The following is a 19905-nucleotide window of genomic DNA, read 5'->3' on the forward strand; positions in this document are numbered from 1 at the left end:
GAACCCCGGAGGGCCCGGGGACTGCGCATCCAGCACCCGACGGCCAACGCTGCAGGTGAGACACTTGTTCTTCCTGCACCGGGACGGGGCTGGGTCCATCTTCTTTTCTTTGCCCATAACAGCTACCGCTGACAGTGGGGTTCCTTCCAGGACAGGAACCCAACTGAAGCGGGGGAGAGGTGCCACCCCTTATGTCTCAGTAGGTTCCTGTCCTGGCAGGGCGGATCCCTCTCTCAGGTGGTGCTGTCATGGGTGAAGGGAAAAAAATATTCCTATGGAATGAATCCTTTTTTACACTTTTATTAGCATCTTAATTAAATATCAAACAAGTAGAGGGGAACGAGCTTCCAGAAAAATATTTTAGTTAGCGGTGATTGGTGTAGTTTGAAAAATATTTGTGCAAAGCAAAGTTGCTGTTTATCGTGCTCTGGTATTTTAAAGGGGTTACAAATATTAAAATATCAATCTCATTTCTTATAGGTCTGGCCCCCAGTTGACATCTGGGTACTCTTTATGATCAGGAAAGGATTTGGTGCGTGACTGGTCAATCTGGAATGTAGACTCTTAAGGGCCTGTCACACTAAGCGATATCGCTAGCAATATCGCTATAACGTCACTGGTTTTTGTGACGTAGCAGCGATATTGCTAGCGATATCGCTATGTCTGATACTTACCTCCGATGGCTCCCCCGCTGGTTATCGCTGATCGCGTGAGAACGTCCTGGGCCGCTTCTCGTCATCTGCTTCCTGCTGGGGCTTCCAGCTGTGGAGACGAGCGACGCGTGGAGCTGGGCGGGAGGACATCAGGATCGCCTCGTCTGACAGGTAAGTAGCGACCCCCGACCCCTGCGATGTCGCTGGTGAGATCTGCCTGTGTGGCAACTCACTAGCGACCACTTAGCGATGCACCAGCAATCCTGACCACGTCATATCGCTGGTCGGGATCGCTGGTACATCGCTAAGTGCGACAGTATCTTTAATAAAGCTTCAGTCAGACAGTGGTAGATTCTCTCATCTAGAAAAATTGTGGCGATTATGGTAATGACAATTTGATCAGAGTTTGAGCCAAGTGTCAGTTTACTGTGATCCGATTTTCTCGCTTCATAGCACAGGTGCGGAGAAGACAAAGAACTAATTAGCACTTTTCCATTGAATAGGAATGGTTTGCGTGTTATTCAATATATACGATCATGGGATCGAGCCCTAAATCACATAGTACTAATCCGTTGTGAGGGGTTGACTCACTCAGCTGCTTCTCAAGGTAGACACAGAAACGTGTCTTGTGGTAAATCACCTGCTGGTTTATTGTGGAACAGGATAAACCATAGCAGGGTAGCAAAGTAACATGGCGTTCCTGGCATGACGGGAAAAAAATAAGTCCAATTGTCTGAGGGATTCACCCTCTCTGACCACCATGTGTCCTCAGTTCCACCTGGAGCCACCATTTGGAGTCTTTCCTCTCCAAACACAACACACAGACTGCCTCTCAAATCTAGTCATTTAAACCCAGATCATGTGACTGATCACATGACTGTGACATCACACAGGTCCTGTCAGCACATGGCTGTGCCGACTCTGCAGGTGGAGAGATGATGGACATCCTCCCACCCACTCTACAGATGTCCACCTAAAACCAGCCCATGTATGAAACTTTAATTTAACCCTCACAACACATAGTGTGCTGGAGGAAAATACTCTGGTTTCACATCACTGACGCCATTATGCGCAGTGATACATATCTCCCCTCATATACCATGCCATTGACCCGGTTACAACGTAAAAGAAGTAACTTACTGAAAGAGAATAAATGTGACTGCTGAGAATCGAAAATTAATAAGTCAATATTTCCTACATATTTTATACACATATATATAAGTTTTATGTAGGTGTAATAGATGTAATAGTGTTAATAGTTTATCTTGAAAATCATTATTTGTTGTGATCAACCTTTGCTTTCAAAACATCATCAAAGCATCAGTTCTTTTAGATACACTTGCGCACAGTTTTTGAAAGAAATTGACAGGTACGTTGCTCCAATATATTGGCGAACTAACCTCAGATGTTCTGTGGATGTCACTTGTACCAATCCTTCTGTCTCTTCCTGCAATCCCAGAAACACTGGATGATGTTGTCATCATGTCTCTGTGGGGCAGTGTCAGACTGGTATGCCAAGGGCCCACCAACAACGAACTTCAGGGCCCACCAACAACGAACTTCAGGGCACACCAACAATGAACTCCAGGGCCCACCAACAACGAACTCCAGGGCACACCAACAACGAACTCCAGGGCACACCAACAACGAACTCCAGGGCCCACCAACAACGAACTCCAGGGCCCACCAACAACGAACTCCAGGGCCCATCAACAACGAAATCCAGGGCCCACCAACAACGAACTCCAGGGCACACCAACAACGAACTCCAGGGCACACCAACAACGAACTCCAGGGCCCACCAACAACGAACTCCAGGGCCCACCAACAACGAACTCCAGGGCCCACCAACAACGAAATCCAGGGCCCACCAACAACGAACTCCAGGGCACACCAACAACGAACTCCAGGGCACACCAACAACGAACTCCGGGGCACACCAACAACGAACTCTGGGGCCCACCAACAATGAACTCCAGGGCACACCAACAATGAATTCCAGGGCACACCAACAATGAACATCAGGGCACACCAACAATGAACTCCAGGGCCCACCAACAACGAACTCCAGGGCACACCAACAACGAACTCCAGGGCACACCAACAACGAACTCCAGGGCCCACCAACAACGAACTCCAGGGCCCACCAACAACGAACTTCAGGGCACACCAACAACGAACTCCAGGGCCCACCAACAACGAACTCCAGGGCCCACCAACAACGAACTCCAGGGCCCACCAACAACGAAATCCAGGGCCCACCAACAACGAACTCCAGGGCACACCAACAACGAACTCCAGGGCACACCAACAACGAACTCCAGGGCCCACCAACAACGAACTCCAGGGCCCACCAACAACGAACTCCAGGGCCCACCAACAACGAAATCCAGGGCCCACCAACAACGAACTCCAGGGCACACCAACAACGAACTCCAGGGCACACCAACAACGAACTCCGGGGCACACCAACAACGAACTCTGGGGCCCACCAACAATGAACTCCAGGGCACACCAACAATGAATTCCAGGGCACACCAACAATGAACATCAGGGCACACCAACAATGAACTCCAGGGCCTACCAACAAGGAACTAAAGGGCCCCACTTTTCAGCTAAATGTGACCTTATCCTCAATCACAAATTTATATAGCAGTGAACTGGGTAGATTGTTTAATGAATAAGTAATGCTCATGTAAGAGGAACTCCTGCACAGGGGCCTATCGGAGGATTCTCCCGTTCTCCCGTGGGCCAGTCCAAGCCTCTTGTGGGGTTGTATCATCACTTCCAGGACTTCTTGTTCTTCTTTGCGCTGAAGAAAACTCTTAATGACATTGACTATATGTTTCAAGCCTGTTATCAAATACATTTATAGCCAATAAGACACCTCCCTGATGGTATTGCTTGATGGAAAAGTTTCTGCCTGTATTTAGTTTGCTTCATATGGCTTTCTAGTACAAATACAGAAAAAGTAACAGTTTGGTACAAGCATATTCTAAATTTGGCACTTTCCGGTCAAACCTCCTGGATTCGAGCGGATACAGATTCTCTAGCACAATTGCGCTCTGTATCTGTTGCCTGAGTTACAGTAATTATACCTCCATGCCTCCCCTTAACCACCTGAGGAGATGTAATGATGAATCATTCACAAGCTATCTTAATGATGGGTCATCTTAAATACTGCCATAGGATATTAATCATTTGTGCTCAAACCTCTTGTGGTAAGGTTGAACGTTCAAAATTCTGCTTAAATCTGAAAATAGCTGATTAGTCATAGTCTGCTTCCCCATGACATCATTTAAACTCCCTGTCTGCAGCCAAAATCTTTTTTTTTTCTTCACAACCACTAATCCGTTTCTTGACATGTAAGCGATAGAATATGTTTTATATGAACTTTCTGGCTTGCAGGGATTTTCTCTAAAGAGGTTTTGCCTTGTTGCCATAATAAAGGCACAAACATGTGTTTAGAAAGATGTGGCTGAGCTGAATTTATCATGTAGATCCTAAGGATGCATTACATTTAGCAATGCACCATGATAAGGTCCGATGTTAGCATAACACAGTCCTATATAATTGATAGGACACATATTCTGGTATCTTAAAGGGGTTGTACCCTGAATGTAGGGTGTCACCTGTCCATCGGACGGATTGATGTAGGTCCGACCGCAGGGATCTGCACCCATTGGTAGAATGAGCATATTTATCCTCATTAGAGAGGCAGTGAGACCAGGTGATAAGTTATCTTCACTAGACACTACTTTAAGGGAAAAGGACCTATCATCAGAATGTGACCTATCGTGTAAATCAGGCTTTTGTGTTAAGCACATTTCTTCTTTGTTTCAAAATGTTTTTTTCCTTCCACCATCTGTATTAAAAAAATAAAAAAATAAAAATATTGCAATGTTCAGACTGGCCACTAGGGCTTTTTTAGATTCCAATTTCCTGTTGTCTCAGGAAATAAAACATGTACATTACCCACAATGAACTGACTCTGACCCAACCTTTTGGACTGAAGCATCCAATGAGTGTGTGCAATGGTCTTTATGAAGAGTGGGGGGGGGCAGGGAACCTGTAAAGTTACCTATTGTGATTGGTGGATCAGTTGTGTATAGAGGTGTTACCTGTCCTTGGAATCCTGCCTCTGCTGATAAGACATCTGCTGAAAATTCTTCCTGAAAGGACAAAAAGTAGGAGTCTAAAAAAAAAGCTTCATGCCTAGAAAATTACAAAATTATTATTATTATGATAAAAACATTTCCAAAACTGTTAAAGAGTTCATGCAATACAAAAACCCGAGTAACTGAAGGGCATTTCTGAAAACACCTGCTCTTTAATGTTTTCCCATAAAGCTATATCCGTATATATACACAGTAGCTAAAATGGAAATTAGTACATATATGTGTTTAGTTACTTTATTACTTTTTTGTTGTTGTAGTTTTGTCACTCATATGGTGACATAAGGCTAGACAACCCCTTTAAGTTTAGAACTATTGTCATTTCTTCACGTACTGGAGTACCATAGAGTTGACTCTGAGTACTCCAGCATACTGCCCCATGTTGTCAGTAGAGAGCGGCTTGAGGCAAGATGCTCAACCTGGTTGGTTGAGCCTTTGTAGCAATTATTTTTATTTCTTTTTTTAATTTTGCAAAAGTGATGATTTCATTCATCACTTAACCTTGAATAATATCACATAGTGTCAATTTTAATTTTAAAGGGAATATGTCAGCAATTTTTTGTTACCTCATCTGTGAGCAGCATGGAGTAGGCAAAGATAAGCTGAATCCAATGATGTGTCACTTAGATTACTGGGTGCAACCGTGCTCACCCAATCAGAGTTTATAGATTTAGAGTTAACCGGAGCTGAGAAAGCTAACTCCGCCCACACTAGGCTCTCCATGTACAAAGTCCATAGAAAGTGAGGTGCAGGTCACAGGGAGAGGGGGCATTGCCCGACAGTGTAGTTCCGTAATGTTAATCTCTTAGTGATAAATTCTTCACAGTTAGTAAATAACAGTACCCACTTTGACAAGCGACACATCCCTGGATTCAGTGTTTCAGCCTCTATCTCCTGCTTTCTTCAGATTATATAGCAAAAACCTGCTGACAGATTCCCTTTAAGTAAGAAATGCTTAATAATAGAAGTATGCTCCTGTTAACTACATTGTACTGCTAAAAGCACATTTTCCAAATGATAACTTTTCAACAAAGCTTTTTCCCAAGGTCAAATTTTCTTTTGTTTTCTTGCAGTGTAATGTTTTTTAGGAACAACTAAATAGATGTACGGCACATAGAATAAAAATACAAGCCAGCCAAGCAAGAATAACAAGAAAAGTTTGCATGTTTAAATTAAATGAATTATGGTAGAAATGTGTTAATTAATTGTTTTTTTTAAAAGAAAAAGTCAATGTTAATATACTGTGTACAGAAGAGATACAGTTCCCTGTTACTACTGGTGAACTGGAATTAACAGTATATGCACTAGTACATGATCTACCTCTTTATAGACAGACACGCTCAGATTGACAGAGCATACATATTTATTGCAATAGTGATTTGGATATCAGTCATTATTTGACAATTTTGACAATGTTTGCCCCTTATATTTTGGTGGGTTTCTATGGTCCTATATAAGGCCAAATTTTATTTGGAACCTAACAGTTGATTCTTGTAGTCTGAACTGTGGGCAACAAGAATCAAAGACAAAATAGAGGTAATACAAATGGAGATTCAGTGGCACTTGTGCATGAGTGTAATTCCAGCAGCAAACACTAAGACACCTGTCACAAGGGTGTCAAAGAAATAAGGAAAAATAACTCATAATATTAGTGTGCGCTTGGAACACTCATAAAGAAGAGGGAAATCTAAATTAGGTGGTTATAGAAAAAAAGTACCTAATTTAGATTTCCCTCTTCTTTATGAGTGTTCCAAGCGCACACTAATATTACGAGTTAAGAATCAAAGACAAGCTCCAATATTACAGCCATATAAGTATTACTGTAAAACCCTTGGGCTCCTAAGATAAAACATACTTTTACAAGTCATATGTGGTTGATGCGACTATAATCCATAGTAAAAAGGCAGATCCCTAATAGCTCCTTCTCTTCTTGCTCCCCTTGATTGACAGGCTTTTCCATAATTTACTCACTTATATAGCACCATTAGCTCCACTGGTCTTTGCAGAAATCATCATCACAGTCCCCATTGGGGCTCAAAATCTAGTCCCCTATCATTATGGCTTTGAAGTGTGGGAGGAAAATGGAGAAAAACCGCACAAACACAGGGAGAAAATACAAACTCCTTGGTGGGTTTTGAACCCAGCACCCGAGCGCTGCAAAGCAACAGTGCTAACCACTGAGCCACCATGCTGTCTGTTTATAGGGAGAGATAGGAAGATCTCAACTTTAAAAGTATATCTACTCTGAAACACCGCACCATTTTAGAGTGACATATGGCTGCTCTACAGGAGATGTTTTCTGATTTGTGCTGTCCATGACTAGGGCAATTTATTATAATCTTTTCAGTAAGCCATTAAAAGGTATCATCCACTGTGGACTCTCAAATTTTATTTTTTTCTACCTACTGGCCAACAGGGTTTGAAGACATACATTTTCCTGCATCATGTTTGGGGCATCATAAATCAGCTGCTAAATTTCCTTCAAGATCATGATGAAATTTGCCATTAAAAAATTAATCCCTAGATAATAAAATTTGAGATTCCTCAGTGGTTGATACCTATTAATGGCTAACAAATTGTGAGCTTTCGAAACTACTCAGGTCTCTTCATCAGGCATAGAATAATTTTATACTATTTTATGACTGATGAAGAGTCCTGAGTAGTCACAAAAGCTTACAATTTGTTACCATCTTTTCTGTTATCCATTAATTGGTGTCAACCACAGAGGGCTCTCAAATCTTTATATTTTAATATCTACTGGCAATCTTTCCTGTCCCCAGACATTGTAAGAAATGGATCCAGATCGGTTCGAAGGTTGTTGGTTATTTGAAGGGTTTCTCAGGGCTGGCAGGGGGATTGCACAGCACTAATTCTTAAGCCCCCGTCACACATAGCGATCTCGCTAGCGAGATCGCTGCCGAGTCACAAGTTTTGTGAAGCAATAGCGACCTCACCAGCGAGATCGCTGTGTGTGACACTGACCAGCGACCGGCCCCCCCTGCCGGTTATCGCTGATCGTCCTGGAATGGCCAGGACCTTTTTTTGATCGCTGGTCTCCCGCTGGCCAGCATGCATCGCTGCGTGTGACAGGCAGGAGACCAGCGATCAGCGTGCTGGTAACTAAGGTAAACGTTGGGTGTCTAAGCAGCGCGCAGCGCTTAGAAACCCGATGTACACCTCAGTTACCAGCTCGCTGGTGCAGGGAGCTGGTAACCAAGGTACACATCGGGTTTCTAAGTGCCGTGCGCAGCTTAGAAACCCGATGTGTACCTTGGTTGCCAGCTCCCTGCACCAGGACGCTGGTAACTAAGGTACACAGTGGGTAACTAAGCGACGTGCGTCGCTTGTTACCCTCCTGTCACTGGTGCTGATCGCTGGTGAGATCTGCCTGTTTGGCAGCTCACCACCGATCATGTAGCGACACACCAGCGATCCTGACAAGTTGATATCGTTGTCGGGATCACTGGTGCATCGCTATGTGTGACGGGCCCTTATTCACCGGCTCTGATCGGCGCTACCTGGGTAGTGCAATTAAGTACATACTCACCTCTCCTGCATGTCTCTTGCAGCCGCCCCCCCTGCTTATTCCATCTTCTCAGCACTGTTCTACCTGCTTTCAGCGGCCACTCATTACACATGCGCATATTTAATTAGCTGCTCATTATATATGCGCATATGTAATGAGCGGCACCACGTAGACACTGAAGGCAGGAAGAGCAGCGCTGAGATGGAATAAGCACGGGGGGCTGCAAGACACATGCTAGGTGAGTATAACGGAGGGAGCCATATTCACCTGTCCCCCGTTCCACCGCTGCGCGTCGCTCTGCTGTCTTGCTTCCTCTGGCAGTGACATTCAGGTCAGAGGGCGCCATGACGTAGTTAGAAGGCGCCCTCTGCCTGAACAGTCACTGTGCAGGGCCGGCAATGCTGAAGAGCAGCAGCTGCAGAGACGAGGTGAGTATATAGGTTTTTTTTTTCTTTAATTGAGACAGCGGCAGCAGCATTACAAGGGGCCACTAATGACCGTGCAGCATTACAAGGGGCCACTAATGACCGTGCAGCATTACAAGGGGCCACTAATGACCGTGCAGCATTACAAGAGGCCACTAATCACTGTGCAGCATTACAAGGGGCCACTAATCACTGTGCAGCATTACAAGGGGCCACTAATCACTGTGCAGCATTACAAGAGGCCAATAATCACTGCAGCATTACAAGGGGCCAGTAATCACTGCAGCATTACAAGGGGCCAATAATCACTGTGCAGCATTACAAGGGGCCAGTAATCACTGTGCAGCATTACAAGGGGCCACTAATCACTGTGCGGCATTACAAGGGGCCAGTAATCACTGTGCAGCATTACAAGGGGCCAGTAATCACTGCAGCATTACAAGGGGCCAATAATCACTGTGCAGCATTACAAGGGGCCAGTAATCACTGTGCAGCATTACAAGGGGCCACTAATCACTGTGCGGCATTACAAGGGACCAGTAATCACTGTGCAGCATTACAAGGGGCCACTAATCACTGTGCAACATTATAAGGGGCCACCAATCACTGTGCAGCATTATAAGGGGCCACCAATCACTGTGCAGCATTACACGGGGCCACTAATCACTGTGCAGCATTACAAGGGGCCACTAATCACTGCAGCATTACAAGGGGCCAATAATCACTGTGCAGCATTACAAGGGGCCACTAATCACTGCAGCATTACAAGGGGCCACTAATCACTGTGCAGCATTACAAGGGGCCACTAATCACTGTGCAGCATTACAAGGGGCCACTAATCACTGTGCAGCATTACAAGGGGCCACTAATCACTGAAGCATTACAAGGGGCCACCAATTACTGCAGGATTACAAGGGGCCACCAATCACTGTGCAGCATTACAAGGGGCCACCAATCACTGTGCAGCATTACAAGGGGCCACCAATCACTGCAGCATTACAAGGGGCCACTAATCACTGTGCAGCATTACAAGGGGCCACCAATCACTGCAGCATTACAAGGGGCCACTAATCACTGCAGCATTACAAGGGGCCACCAATCACTGCAGCATTATATGGGGCATATGTTATTATGGAGCATGTTATAGGGCCACCATTATTCACTGTGCAGCATTATTAGGCATATTTTTGTATGGAGCATCTTATGAAACCCATCATGAACTTTATGGAGCATCTTATGGGGCCCATTTTATTTTTGAAATTTACCAGTAGCTTCGGCATTTTCCACCCTAGGCTTATACGTGAGTCAGTAAGTTTTCCCAGTTTTTGTGACAAAATTAGGGGGGTCAGCTTATACATGGGCCGGCTTATACACGAGCATATACGATACGTTACTGCGGCGCACCGGTGGGTGCTGTGGTCAACGTTGTCTTGGGGGCCCGCCGGCGTGTAGTGTAGGGGATCCGGGACCCCGGTGGAAAAAAATGTACACTATGATTTCGCAGCCTACGCTGCATTTCTGTGCCTGCTGTGTGGAGCGAAGCACATATTGGGCCCGCCTCCCTGCTTGCAGCCAGTGTATTGCTTCAGACTAGTTCAGTCACGCCGCTTCCCTGAGCCCTCGCTGTCTATTAGCTCTTTGCAGAGCTGCCTGCCGCATGGACCTCTGGGAAATGTAGTTCCTGGAGGTCGGTTTGCGCGTAGGAAGGCAGGCAGCCCTCACTGTCTCAGCTTAATTAATGCCAGGCCAGCCACTCAGCCAACTCTAGTATGCATTATCGGTAAGAGGGTGCGTCTAGAAGGGGGTGTGTCTTGAAGGGGGGGTGTCTTTGAGGGGGTGTGTTTTTGAGGGGGCCCCGTTTAAAAGTTTGCTTATTTAAAGTTTGAATACAATTAGTTTCAGTTTCAATAAGAAAATCTTTGAAAATATAAACTAATTAAGACAGGATAACAAGTAAAGTTTCAATCTTAGTTTCTATTAGACACAATGCAAATATGTTGTACATTGCACAAAGGTGAATATTGTGACAGCGCAGTGTGTGGGGGCAGCTTTGAACTAAAGTTATGCTAATTATATTTATCCTTTTTAACTATCTATACATAGATGTACAGTATAATCCTCATTAAAATAAAGTTAGCTTACAGGGGGTTTTACACATAGCGATATGGCTAGCAATATCGCTATAGCATCACCGATTTTGTGACACTATAGCGATATTGCTAGCGATATCGCTATGTGTGATACTTACCTCCGACTGGCTCCCCCGCTGTCCATCGCTGATCGCGCGAGATCGTGCAGCTCCATTTCTCGTCAGGCGCTTCCCGCTGGGCTTCCTGTGGCGCCGACAAGCGACGCGTGGACGCGGGCGGGAGGACATCAGGATCGCCTAGTCTGAAAGGTAAGTATTGCTGCTGCATCGCTGTGAGATCTGCCTGTTTGGCAGCTCACTAGCGATCATTTAGCGATGCACCAGCGATCCTGACCGGGTCGTATCGTGGTCGGGATCGCTGGTGCATCGCTAAATGTAAAAGGGCCTTTAACCATGATAAAGTTTAATTTTATTAAGTCATTTGTATCCAAATTAAATAAAGATTGTCTCAGATCACTAATCCCTCCTTAAGACTTCACGATTTAATGAAGTCTATAAAGAACATCACACTCGATACTTTTAACCAAAATTATTTTTTCTCTACATGTTAAATGTGCATTCGCATCCTCATGTAATGCATTACAGTAAACATAATCTCAATGTTATTAAATAAGCAATTAAAAGATGTAGTAGAAGCCAACATGAAAAAAATGTTTCTGAACTCAAACTTGTTTTCCCATAAATAATGATTAGCACACTATTAATTAATTTTACTCACTTATATAATGCCGTTAATTCCACAGCCCTGTACAGACATTATCACTGTCCCCATTGAGGCTCACAATATAAATTCCCTAACAGTATGTTTTTGGTGTGTGGGAGGAAACTGGAGAACCCGGAGGAAACCTACGCAAACACGGGGGGGAACATACAAACTTCTTACAGATGTTGTACTTGGTGGGATTTGAACCCAGAACCCCACTAACCCCTGAGCCACTATGCAGCCCATATGTGATATGCTGAAGGTAAACTGAAAGTAAGAAACATTACCAGTCATTGCATTTGGATCCAAAATTTGGAATTAGAGACCAATCCTGACAATGATAAAACGAAACAAGAAAATATTAATGATGAATTAATTAATGACTGATATCTAAAGATTATAATAATCACATACAATATAAATATAATAATTTTGGGTAGAAGAATGAAACAAAAGTTAGGTGTAAAATATTACTTTAACATAGCTAAATTAAATTAAAATAATAAATAATGCAAATGGTACTACTAGTGTTAATAATAATAAAAATAAAAATAATAATAATAATAATAATAATAATAATAATAATGTGTAAGTGATGGAGAAATGTTTAACTTTCTGGACCTAGGTCTTTTTTCAACCTATGTAACAAAATATTAATAATAATATTATTATTTATATGTGATGGATAAATGTTTGTCTTTATGGACCTAGGTCTTTTTTTCAACCTATGTTACAAAATAATAATAATAATAATAATAATAATAATAATAATAATAATAATAATATTTATAAGTGATGGAGAAATGTTTGACTTTATAGACCTAGGTCTTTTTTTCAACCTATGTAACAAGAAAACGAAGAAGACTATAGAGATAACAAAAGAGGAGAGAATAATTTTATATCAGAAAAATAAAAAAGTAACATTAAGAAAAATAAATCAATAAAAAAAATTAAGTAGCTGTAAAACCAATCAAAATAACATGATAATGGCAATAATTGTAATAACAAACATAATGTTTTGGAAAATTTAAATAATAAAATTAATTAGTGAAATTGATAGAATGCTATATAAAAATGATTAGGAATTGTATCACCACTTGGTTCTCTTCAACAACTGATATTCTGTATTTTTAGGGTATAATCGTAAAAGCAAAGATCAGAAGTCTGAGTGAACATGTATAACAGAAGCTTAACAATTAGTCTAGCTTATATCATTATTGCTTTAAAGAGAGGTGATGCAACAGTGGAAGAAAAATGTTCCTTCTAGACAGCCACCGATGTGATGATTCCTTCCATTGATGACAGATCAACTTTTAAAACAATATCAGGATTGTTCAGGCAACCTACCACAGAAACATCAGAAATTCTATCTAACAGCTTATTGACAGGAGCCATTTCAACAAGTAGACAGCTGGCCAGTCAGGGCTTAGGATACTTATCTTCTATAAGCAGCTGTGGTGCATCTGCCTTTAATAGGGAGGGAGGTTGAATGCAAAACAATGATGTTGCCACTAATACAAGGTTACTCCCTTAAACTTTTGACCTTTCTTTAAAGCTTCAAGGACAATCATGCACAACCTACATCATGTAAAAAATGCATACAAGCCAGCAATATTGTTGGCTTGTTTTCTTTTGTCCCAACCCGAACAAAAGTCCTCCTGAAAGATGACAATACATGAAATTATAAATATTTGTATTACAATCTTAGCATGAAGAAAAGCTGTCAGCGAATGTCTTGAAAACATCTAGAAGAATTGTATCCATGCATCATTTCATTTCTGATGCAAGAGACACAAGGGTCATATATCAGTTTAGTGTATGTCCTTGCCTTGTGATACTGTATATCATCTTAGGTATTTTTGATTGTTTCTATCATCTATACAGAATAGCTTTCAGATTGACCAAATATCATTATCATACACCTTAAAGAGACATTTTGTTCAGTTTCTGAACAAGTAGCGTTTATTAAAAGGGTTGCCTCATTATCGCAAACTAGAGGTGGGCCCGATGCTATCACATCGGGAGGGAAGTATGTGTGTGTGGGGTGTGTGTCCGCAAGCACCACCTCTCCAATACAGCTCGCAAGTCGCGGTCTTTCCTGCTGGCTGTGACTGCCCGGAGGTGGATGGGCAGGCAGCGGTGGGATCCGGCGCATGTAGGCAGGTAGCGGCGGGTCTCGGCAGCGGGTCCGGTGGCAGGTCCTGGCGGCGGGTCTGGTGGCGGGTCCTGTCAGCGGGTCTGGTGGTGGGTCATGGCAGCGGGTCAGGTGGCGGGTTCTTGTGGTGAGTCCGGCGGCGGGTCCAGCGGTATTCAATATTGCTTCATCACTTTCATTATGGCGGTCGACGTACTTCCAGTGCCACGCGGTGGATTGTGGGATTCGAGGACATCCGGACAGAAGTGGATGACGGCAATTTTAGGTAAGTATATAATAGATAAGTGAAATTGGAAATTGCTTGTAAAAGCAAGAAACTTGTCAAATTACCTTATATTACAAATCCTCCCTGTTCTGAAGATCGGAGGAGTTTTTAATTACATTGTTTATGGCTAGTTGCCGAGGGTACCGATCTCCGCCGTAGGCTATCAAAGATGACTGGTCTTCCAGGTAAGGAGCACATCGCTTAAAAGCTCTTTGTTATGGACCTAGCAAATGCTGCTGTGAAGCGGGTCAGAAAGCTGTTTCTGGCTAACTTCTGTGCTCTTGTGCTCCTATAATGCTGTAATGGCAACCTTGCCTCTGATTACACCATCAGAGAGACCAAACTTTGGGCCTGTGGCATGACCATTCCGCTGGTCCAAACTGTCAATCATTCATGAGAACAGAAGAAGGACAGCGGTGTGCTCCTAAAGACAAGTTGAGGAACCCCGTTTGCGTTTATGTGCTGATGTCGCTTTTTACACTTCAGCATACCTGCACTGTCTTAGAAGCAGATGATGATTAAAGCATTGGACTAAAACCCAAATTAATTTTCATCCTAAATGCCTATCTAATGTGATAATCTAATCTATTTTTAATATACTTTAATTAAAAGTCCCTACCATACTCTCACTACATTACATAACTGCTTTACTTCCCTTTTGATAATGCTTTGTTCAAGAAAACAGTGGCAATGTGTATTCTTTCTGCCTTTGATCAAAAGTAATGAGCCGGTAAGAGAGCACACTATCAGTGCACGCTGTAAGAAGAATACCCAGAGTGCAGAGACCCACGCCGCCCCTCCGAGTGACGTCATGTATGTGAGCGGCACTGGCAGTGCGCTCTCGTGCTGGCTCGATACTTCTTATCAGAGCTGGAAAGAAAGAGCACTCTCACTGTGCATATTGCAGAATCTACTGAGCATGTGCTGAAATTGACAACCAATGCATGCTCTGAAAAAGACTCCACTGATAGAGATGAGTGAATTTGTTTGGATTTTGTCCCCAAATCTGATTTTGACATATTCAAGCCATATTCGAGCACTATTCATGCCGAATGTATGTCTTATGATCTGTTCCGAACATATTCAGTAATATCTACTCCCATTGATTCTAATGACGTTCGGCTGTGTTCGATGAATATTGCAAAACAATATTCGAATCTGATCGGTTTGGAACTGAAGTCGAACAAATTAGCTCATCTCCATTCACTGATGACTCCTCATTTCATTTACAGGCAGGGATGCAGAGGCTACAGTACTGACTGCAGCCTCTGCCTCCTCTTATGACTTTTTTTCAGTATTCTATCATGCACTGGAATTCTCAAACTATCAAAACATCATAAAAAAGGTAAGTAGTAAAAAAATAAAGCAGTTAGATAGTGTAGTGATTGAACGGTAAGGAATTAAAGTATGTTAGAAAATTAAATTAGTCGAGAAGGACATTTTTCCCCAATGTGGATCTTAGTGTTTGCCGCATGGTTTTTCTTTTTCCTTCCTCTGGATCAACATGTTAGGCTATGTGTTGAACTAGATGGACTTAAAGTCTCCCTTCAACCTTTAATACTATGTTACTCTGTTACATTAAATAGATGGGCATTTAGGAAGAAAATTAATTTGTATTTCAGACCACCCCCAAAAAGAAACACCATCAGTGTTTTTCCTGAAGTGCTTCCTTTGGCATCTGTATTGCCATTTTTGTGGTGGCTTTGTTGCCTGAAAAGTGGATCAGTCATTTCTTCTGGCCGCTTCACAGCTTTCAAAGCCTTTTAAAAGCATTAAGAAAAGATGGAACATTTGCACAGCAAAATGATTTAACTTTCCTATGCTTATGTTCATTCTTTTTTCTATTTTTTAGCGCTTTTTCTTGTGGAACATGCCGTAGAAAGGGCACATAACTTAAGGGCAATCAAATATATAACTAGAGAATAGAAGGCAAATATAACCAAAAGTATGCAAATCACAAGTGACCATTACGAGTGAGCTTTAGTAGGGTAATCTAGCAGGCAAGGCTATACCATCAGCCCAAGAGATAATATTCTAATCCATTTCTATTGTATACAGTATTATCCAATGAAGATTAAATTTCCAGGTCACTCCAGGGGTTGGATGAGGATATATTGCCTTACATGCTGCAATATCAAGCTGATTGATATAGTTTAGCTGCAATTATTACAGCTTGTGTGCCTAGTATATTTCCTGTCTACTCTCCCATTCCCATCCGGCGTCTTCACCATGAGACACACTCGGTAACCTGTTAGTAAATCCTAATTTTTATTCTGTGTAGATATCAGAGCAGCGGGAAGACACTACTTTATAAGCTTCTAGATTTAGGAGTTTGTGCAATGACTCATGATTAGTTCTAATACGCTTTTTGAATTAGTTACAGCCTTTTTTTTCTTTACCAAAAAGTGAGAACTGGGCAAGAAACAAAATAGTCAACTTGTATCGGCTTTTACATTTCATATGAATACTAAAATGACATTCTGCAAGAATATTGTACGGTGTGTTTTCTGTGCTGACTAGGTAAAAAAATCTAGGTCCAATACATAATAGCTCATACCGTGGTATATATTCTTTCCAGCCAAGCGTGCCGTTATGTCACATTTCATTATTACTGTGTGTGATCAAGGAATAGCTGCCCTAAAAAGTTATTAGGGAGTGCAAACTTTGGGGTTGACCACGTTTGAGATATTTTTGCTTTTACTGGCCATTGTTAAGAAACGTTCACTGCTTAAAATATTGATGACCTCATACAGAGGCAGACATATCATTGGTTCAACCTGTGCCCAAGAGATAAATTGGCCCATAACCCCCTCCAAAACAGTAAGGAGCTTATGTCATAGCATAACTATTGGGCTGCAATGGGCCCATACACTACTCTTGCACAGGTACCCTTTTCTGTTGGTGTCCACCACTGACCTGATGTATTGACTGGTGTTTAACTCAAGGTCAGCTGTTTCTAGGGGTCTCAGTGGTCTTATGAGCCTTGCAACCTCTTCAGTGTTGAAACCGCACCACCAATCAATTACGCGCACACCAGCTACCAAACATGTGGTGTGCAGGAAGACGTCATGGTCTAAGCGTTAAGAGGGCCACGGCTCTCACACAAGAGCATTGCAGTTTATACAAACAGCTAGTAAGGTGACATGTCGAGAGTTGGACACTCACTAATATCCTAATAGTCAGTCATCAATATTTTGATTATGGAAAACCTTTAAAGCACCTTTGCACATATGGGCAAATAAAGAAATGATGACCCTTGTACATGATTTGTGGTTTTATTAAATCACATTTTTTTTTCATCTTGTGGTATACATTGACTTTTTTTTCGCTGTTGTTACAATGTTTTCATCTTTAATCTTTTTTTATGCATTTTTAGAGTAAAAAGTTGCATGCCTCATAAGATGGCGCAAAATATTCTGGCATACAAACAAATCACTCCAGTGAAAAGGGAACTAGAAAACATTTGCATAAAAATGTTGCATCTTTTTAAAAAGCCTGCATTGAGTGAATAATGTAAAACATCTGGAAAAAGCCACATTGACATCCAAATTTAGAAAATTAATCAATATAAGGCAGGTTTTAAAAAAAGCTCAAACAATATACGGTGCTGTTTTTTGTTCTATGGGAGCATGTGTACCACTTGATTCTTATACTTGTTCTTCTCTAATTGGACAGTATATTTTTTTAGTAGGATAATAATCACTGATAATCACAGATAATAAAGCCAGTGCACTTGGTGAAGTAGCTTGGGGGCAGACACAACATTTGTGAAAAACAGAGGACAAAAGGGAATGGGGCCAACGTCTACCTCCAAAGTAGTAATCCGCTTCTGTCTCAGACACATTATTAGACTGCAACAGGCCCACATACTGTTCTTGCTAGAGTTGAGCGAAACGGGTCGAAAAATTTCAAAAGTCGCCGACTTTTGGCAAAGTCGGGTTTCATGAAACGAAACCCGACCCTAGGATGAGGTCGGCCACGAGGTCGGCGACTTACGCGCCAAAGTCGCGTTTTAAAAGTTTGTTTTGCGCTCTTTTTCAGCCAATCAGGATCCACGGACACTGTGGGCAACGTGATGACATAGGCACGGGTCACCACCATCTTTCAGAAGGGCATGCAAGTGATTGGCTTGCTTTGGTGGGCGTCACAGGGGGAATAAAAGTGCGTGCACGCCGACCGCCATCTTACTTCTGCCGATCTTAGTATAGGGAGAGGTTGCTGCTGATTCTGTAGGGAGAGCGTTAGGCAGGGAAGAAGACAAAAAAACTGCTTCTGCTGCTAGCGATTTGGCCTGCACAACACACCAGTCACTGTGTGTGCAGTGCAAGGGGAGGCTATATAGTGGTGTATCAGTGGTGTTGGTTGTTGGGCTGCCTTCTAAGGCTTCCTGACATTCCTGCATTGCTGTTTACCCACTGCTCCGCAAACTGCTTTTTTAAAAGCAATCCCAATTTTTTTTTTTTGTCCTGCTGAGAAGACAAAAAAACTGCTTCTGCTGCTAGCAATTTGGCCTGCACAACACACCAGTCACTGTGTGTGCAGTGCAAGGGGAGGCTATATAGTGGTGTATCAGTGGTGTTGGTTGTTGGGCTGCCTTCTAAGGCTTCCTGACATTCCTGCATTGCTGTTTACCCACTGCTCCGCAAACTGCTTTTTTAAAAGCAATCCAATCTCCCTTATCCTCTAGTCACTTTTGTCACAGCTGTGCCATCGAGCCTGTCACATAGCGCTCAGATATTCATTAGGCCTCACACAATCCAAAAGTGTCCAGTGTCCAAAAGTGTGTGCAGAGATTCAAAAACTCCCTTATCCTCTAGTCACTTTGGTCACAGCTGTGCCATCGAGCCTGTCACATAGCGCTCAGATATCAGTGGGCCTCACACAATCCAAAAGTGTCCATCCAGTGTCCAAAAGTGTGTGCAGAGATTCAAAATCTCCCTTATCCTCTAGTCACTTTTGTCACAGCTGTGCCATCGAGCCTGTCACATAGCGCTCAGATATCAGTGGGCCTCACACAATCCAAAAGTGTCCATCCAGTGTCCAAAAGTGTGTGCAGAGATTCAAAATCTCCCTTATCCTCTAGTCACTTTGGTCACAGCTGTGCCATCGAGCCTGTCACATAGCGCTCAGATATCAGTGGGCCTCACACAATCCAAAAGTGTCCATCCAGTGTCCAAAAGTGTGTGCAGAGATTCAAAATCTCCCTTATCCTCTAGTCACTTTGGTCACAGCTGTGCCATCGAGCCTGTCACATAGCGCTCAGATATCAGTGGGCCTCACACAATCCAAAAGTGTCCATCCAGTATCCAAAAGTGTGTGCAGAGATTCAAAATCTCCCTTATCCTCTAGTCACTTTGGTCACAGCTGTGCCATCGAGCCTGTCACATAGCGCTCAGATATCAGTGGGCCTCACACAATCCAAAAGTGTCCATCCAGTGTCCAAAAGTGTGTGCAGAGATTCAAAATCTCCCTTATCCTCTAGTCACTTTGGTCACAGCTGTGCCATCGAGCCTGTCACATAGCGCTCAGATATCAGTGGGCCTCACACAATCCAAAAGTGTCCATCCAGTGTCCAAAAGTGTGTGCAGAGATTCAAAATCTCCCTTATCCTCTAGTCACTTTGGTCACAGCTGTGCCATCGAGCCTGTCACATAGCGCTCAGATATCAGTGGGCCTCACACAATCCAAAAGTGTCCATCCAGTGTCCAAAAGTGTGTGCAGAGATTCAAAATCTCGCTTATCCTCTAGTCACTTTTGTCACAGCTGTGCCATCGAGCCTGTCACATAGCGCTCAGATATTCATTGGGCCTCACACAATCCAAAAGTGTCCAGTGTCCAAAAGTGTGTGCAGAGA

General features: G+C 42.8%; 1 protein-coding gene across 1 annotated transcript in view; it reads left to right on the plus strand.

The window, feature by feature from the left end:
- The window catches only part of PCDH7 (protocadherin 7), a 1192777-nt gene that overhangs the window by 346352 nt on the left and 826520 nt on the right, over positions 1-19905 (plus strand). The window lies entirely within an intron of this gene.

This window comes from Dendrobates tinctorius, unplaced genomic scaffold (genome assembly GCF_039654945.1).
Source record: "Dendrobates tinctorius isolate UK_male_01 unplaced genomic scaffold, ASM3965494v1 ptg000039l, whole genome shotgun sequence".
In the NCBI taxonomy this organism is placed as follows: Eukaryota; Metazoa; Chordata; class Amphibia; order Anura; family Dendrobatidae; genus Dendrobates; species Dendrobates tinctorius.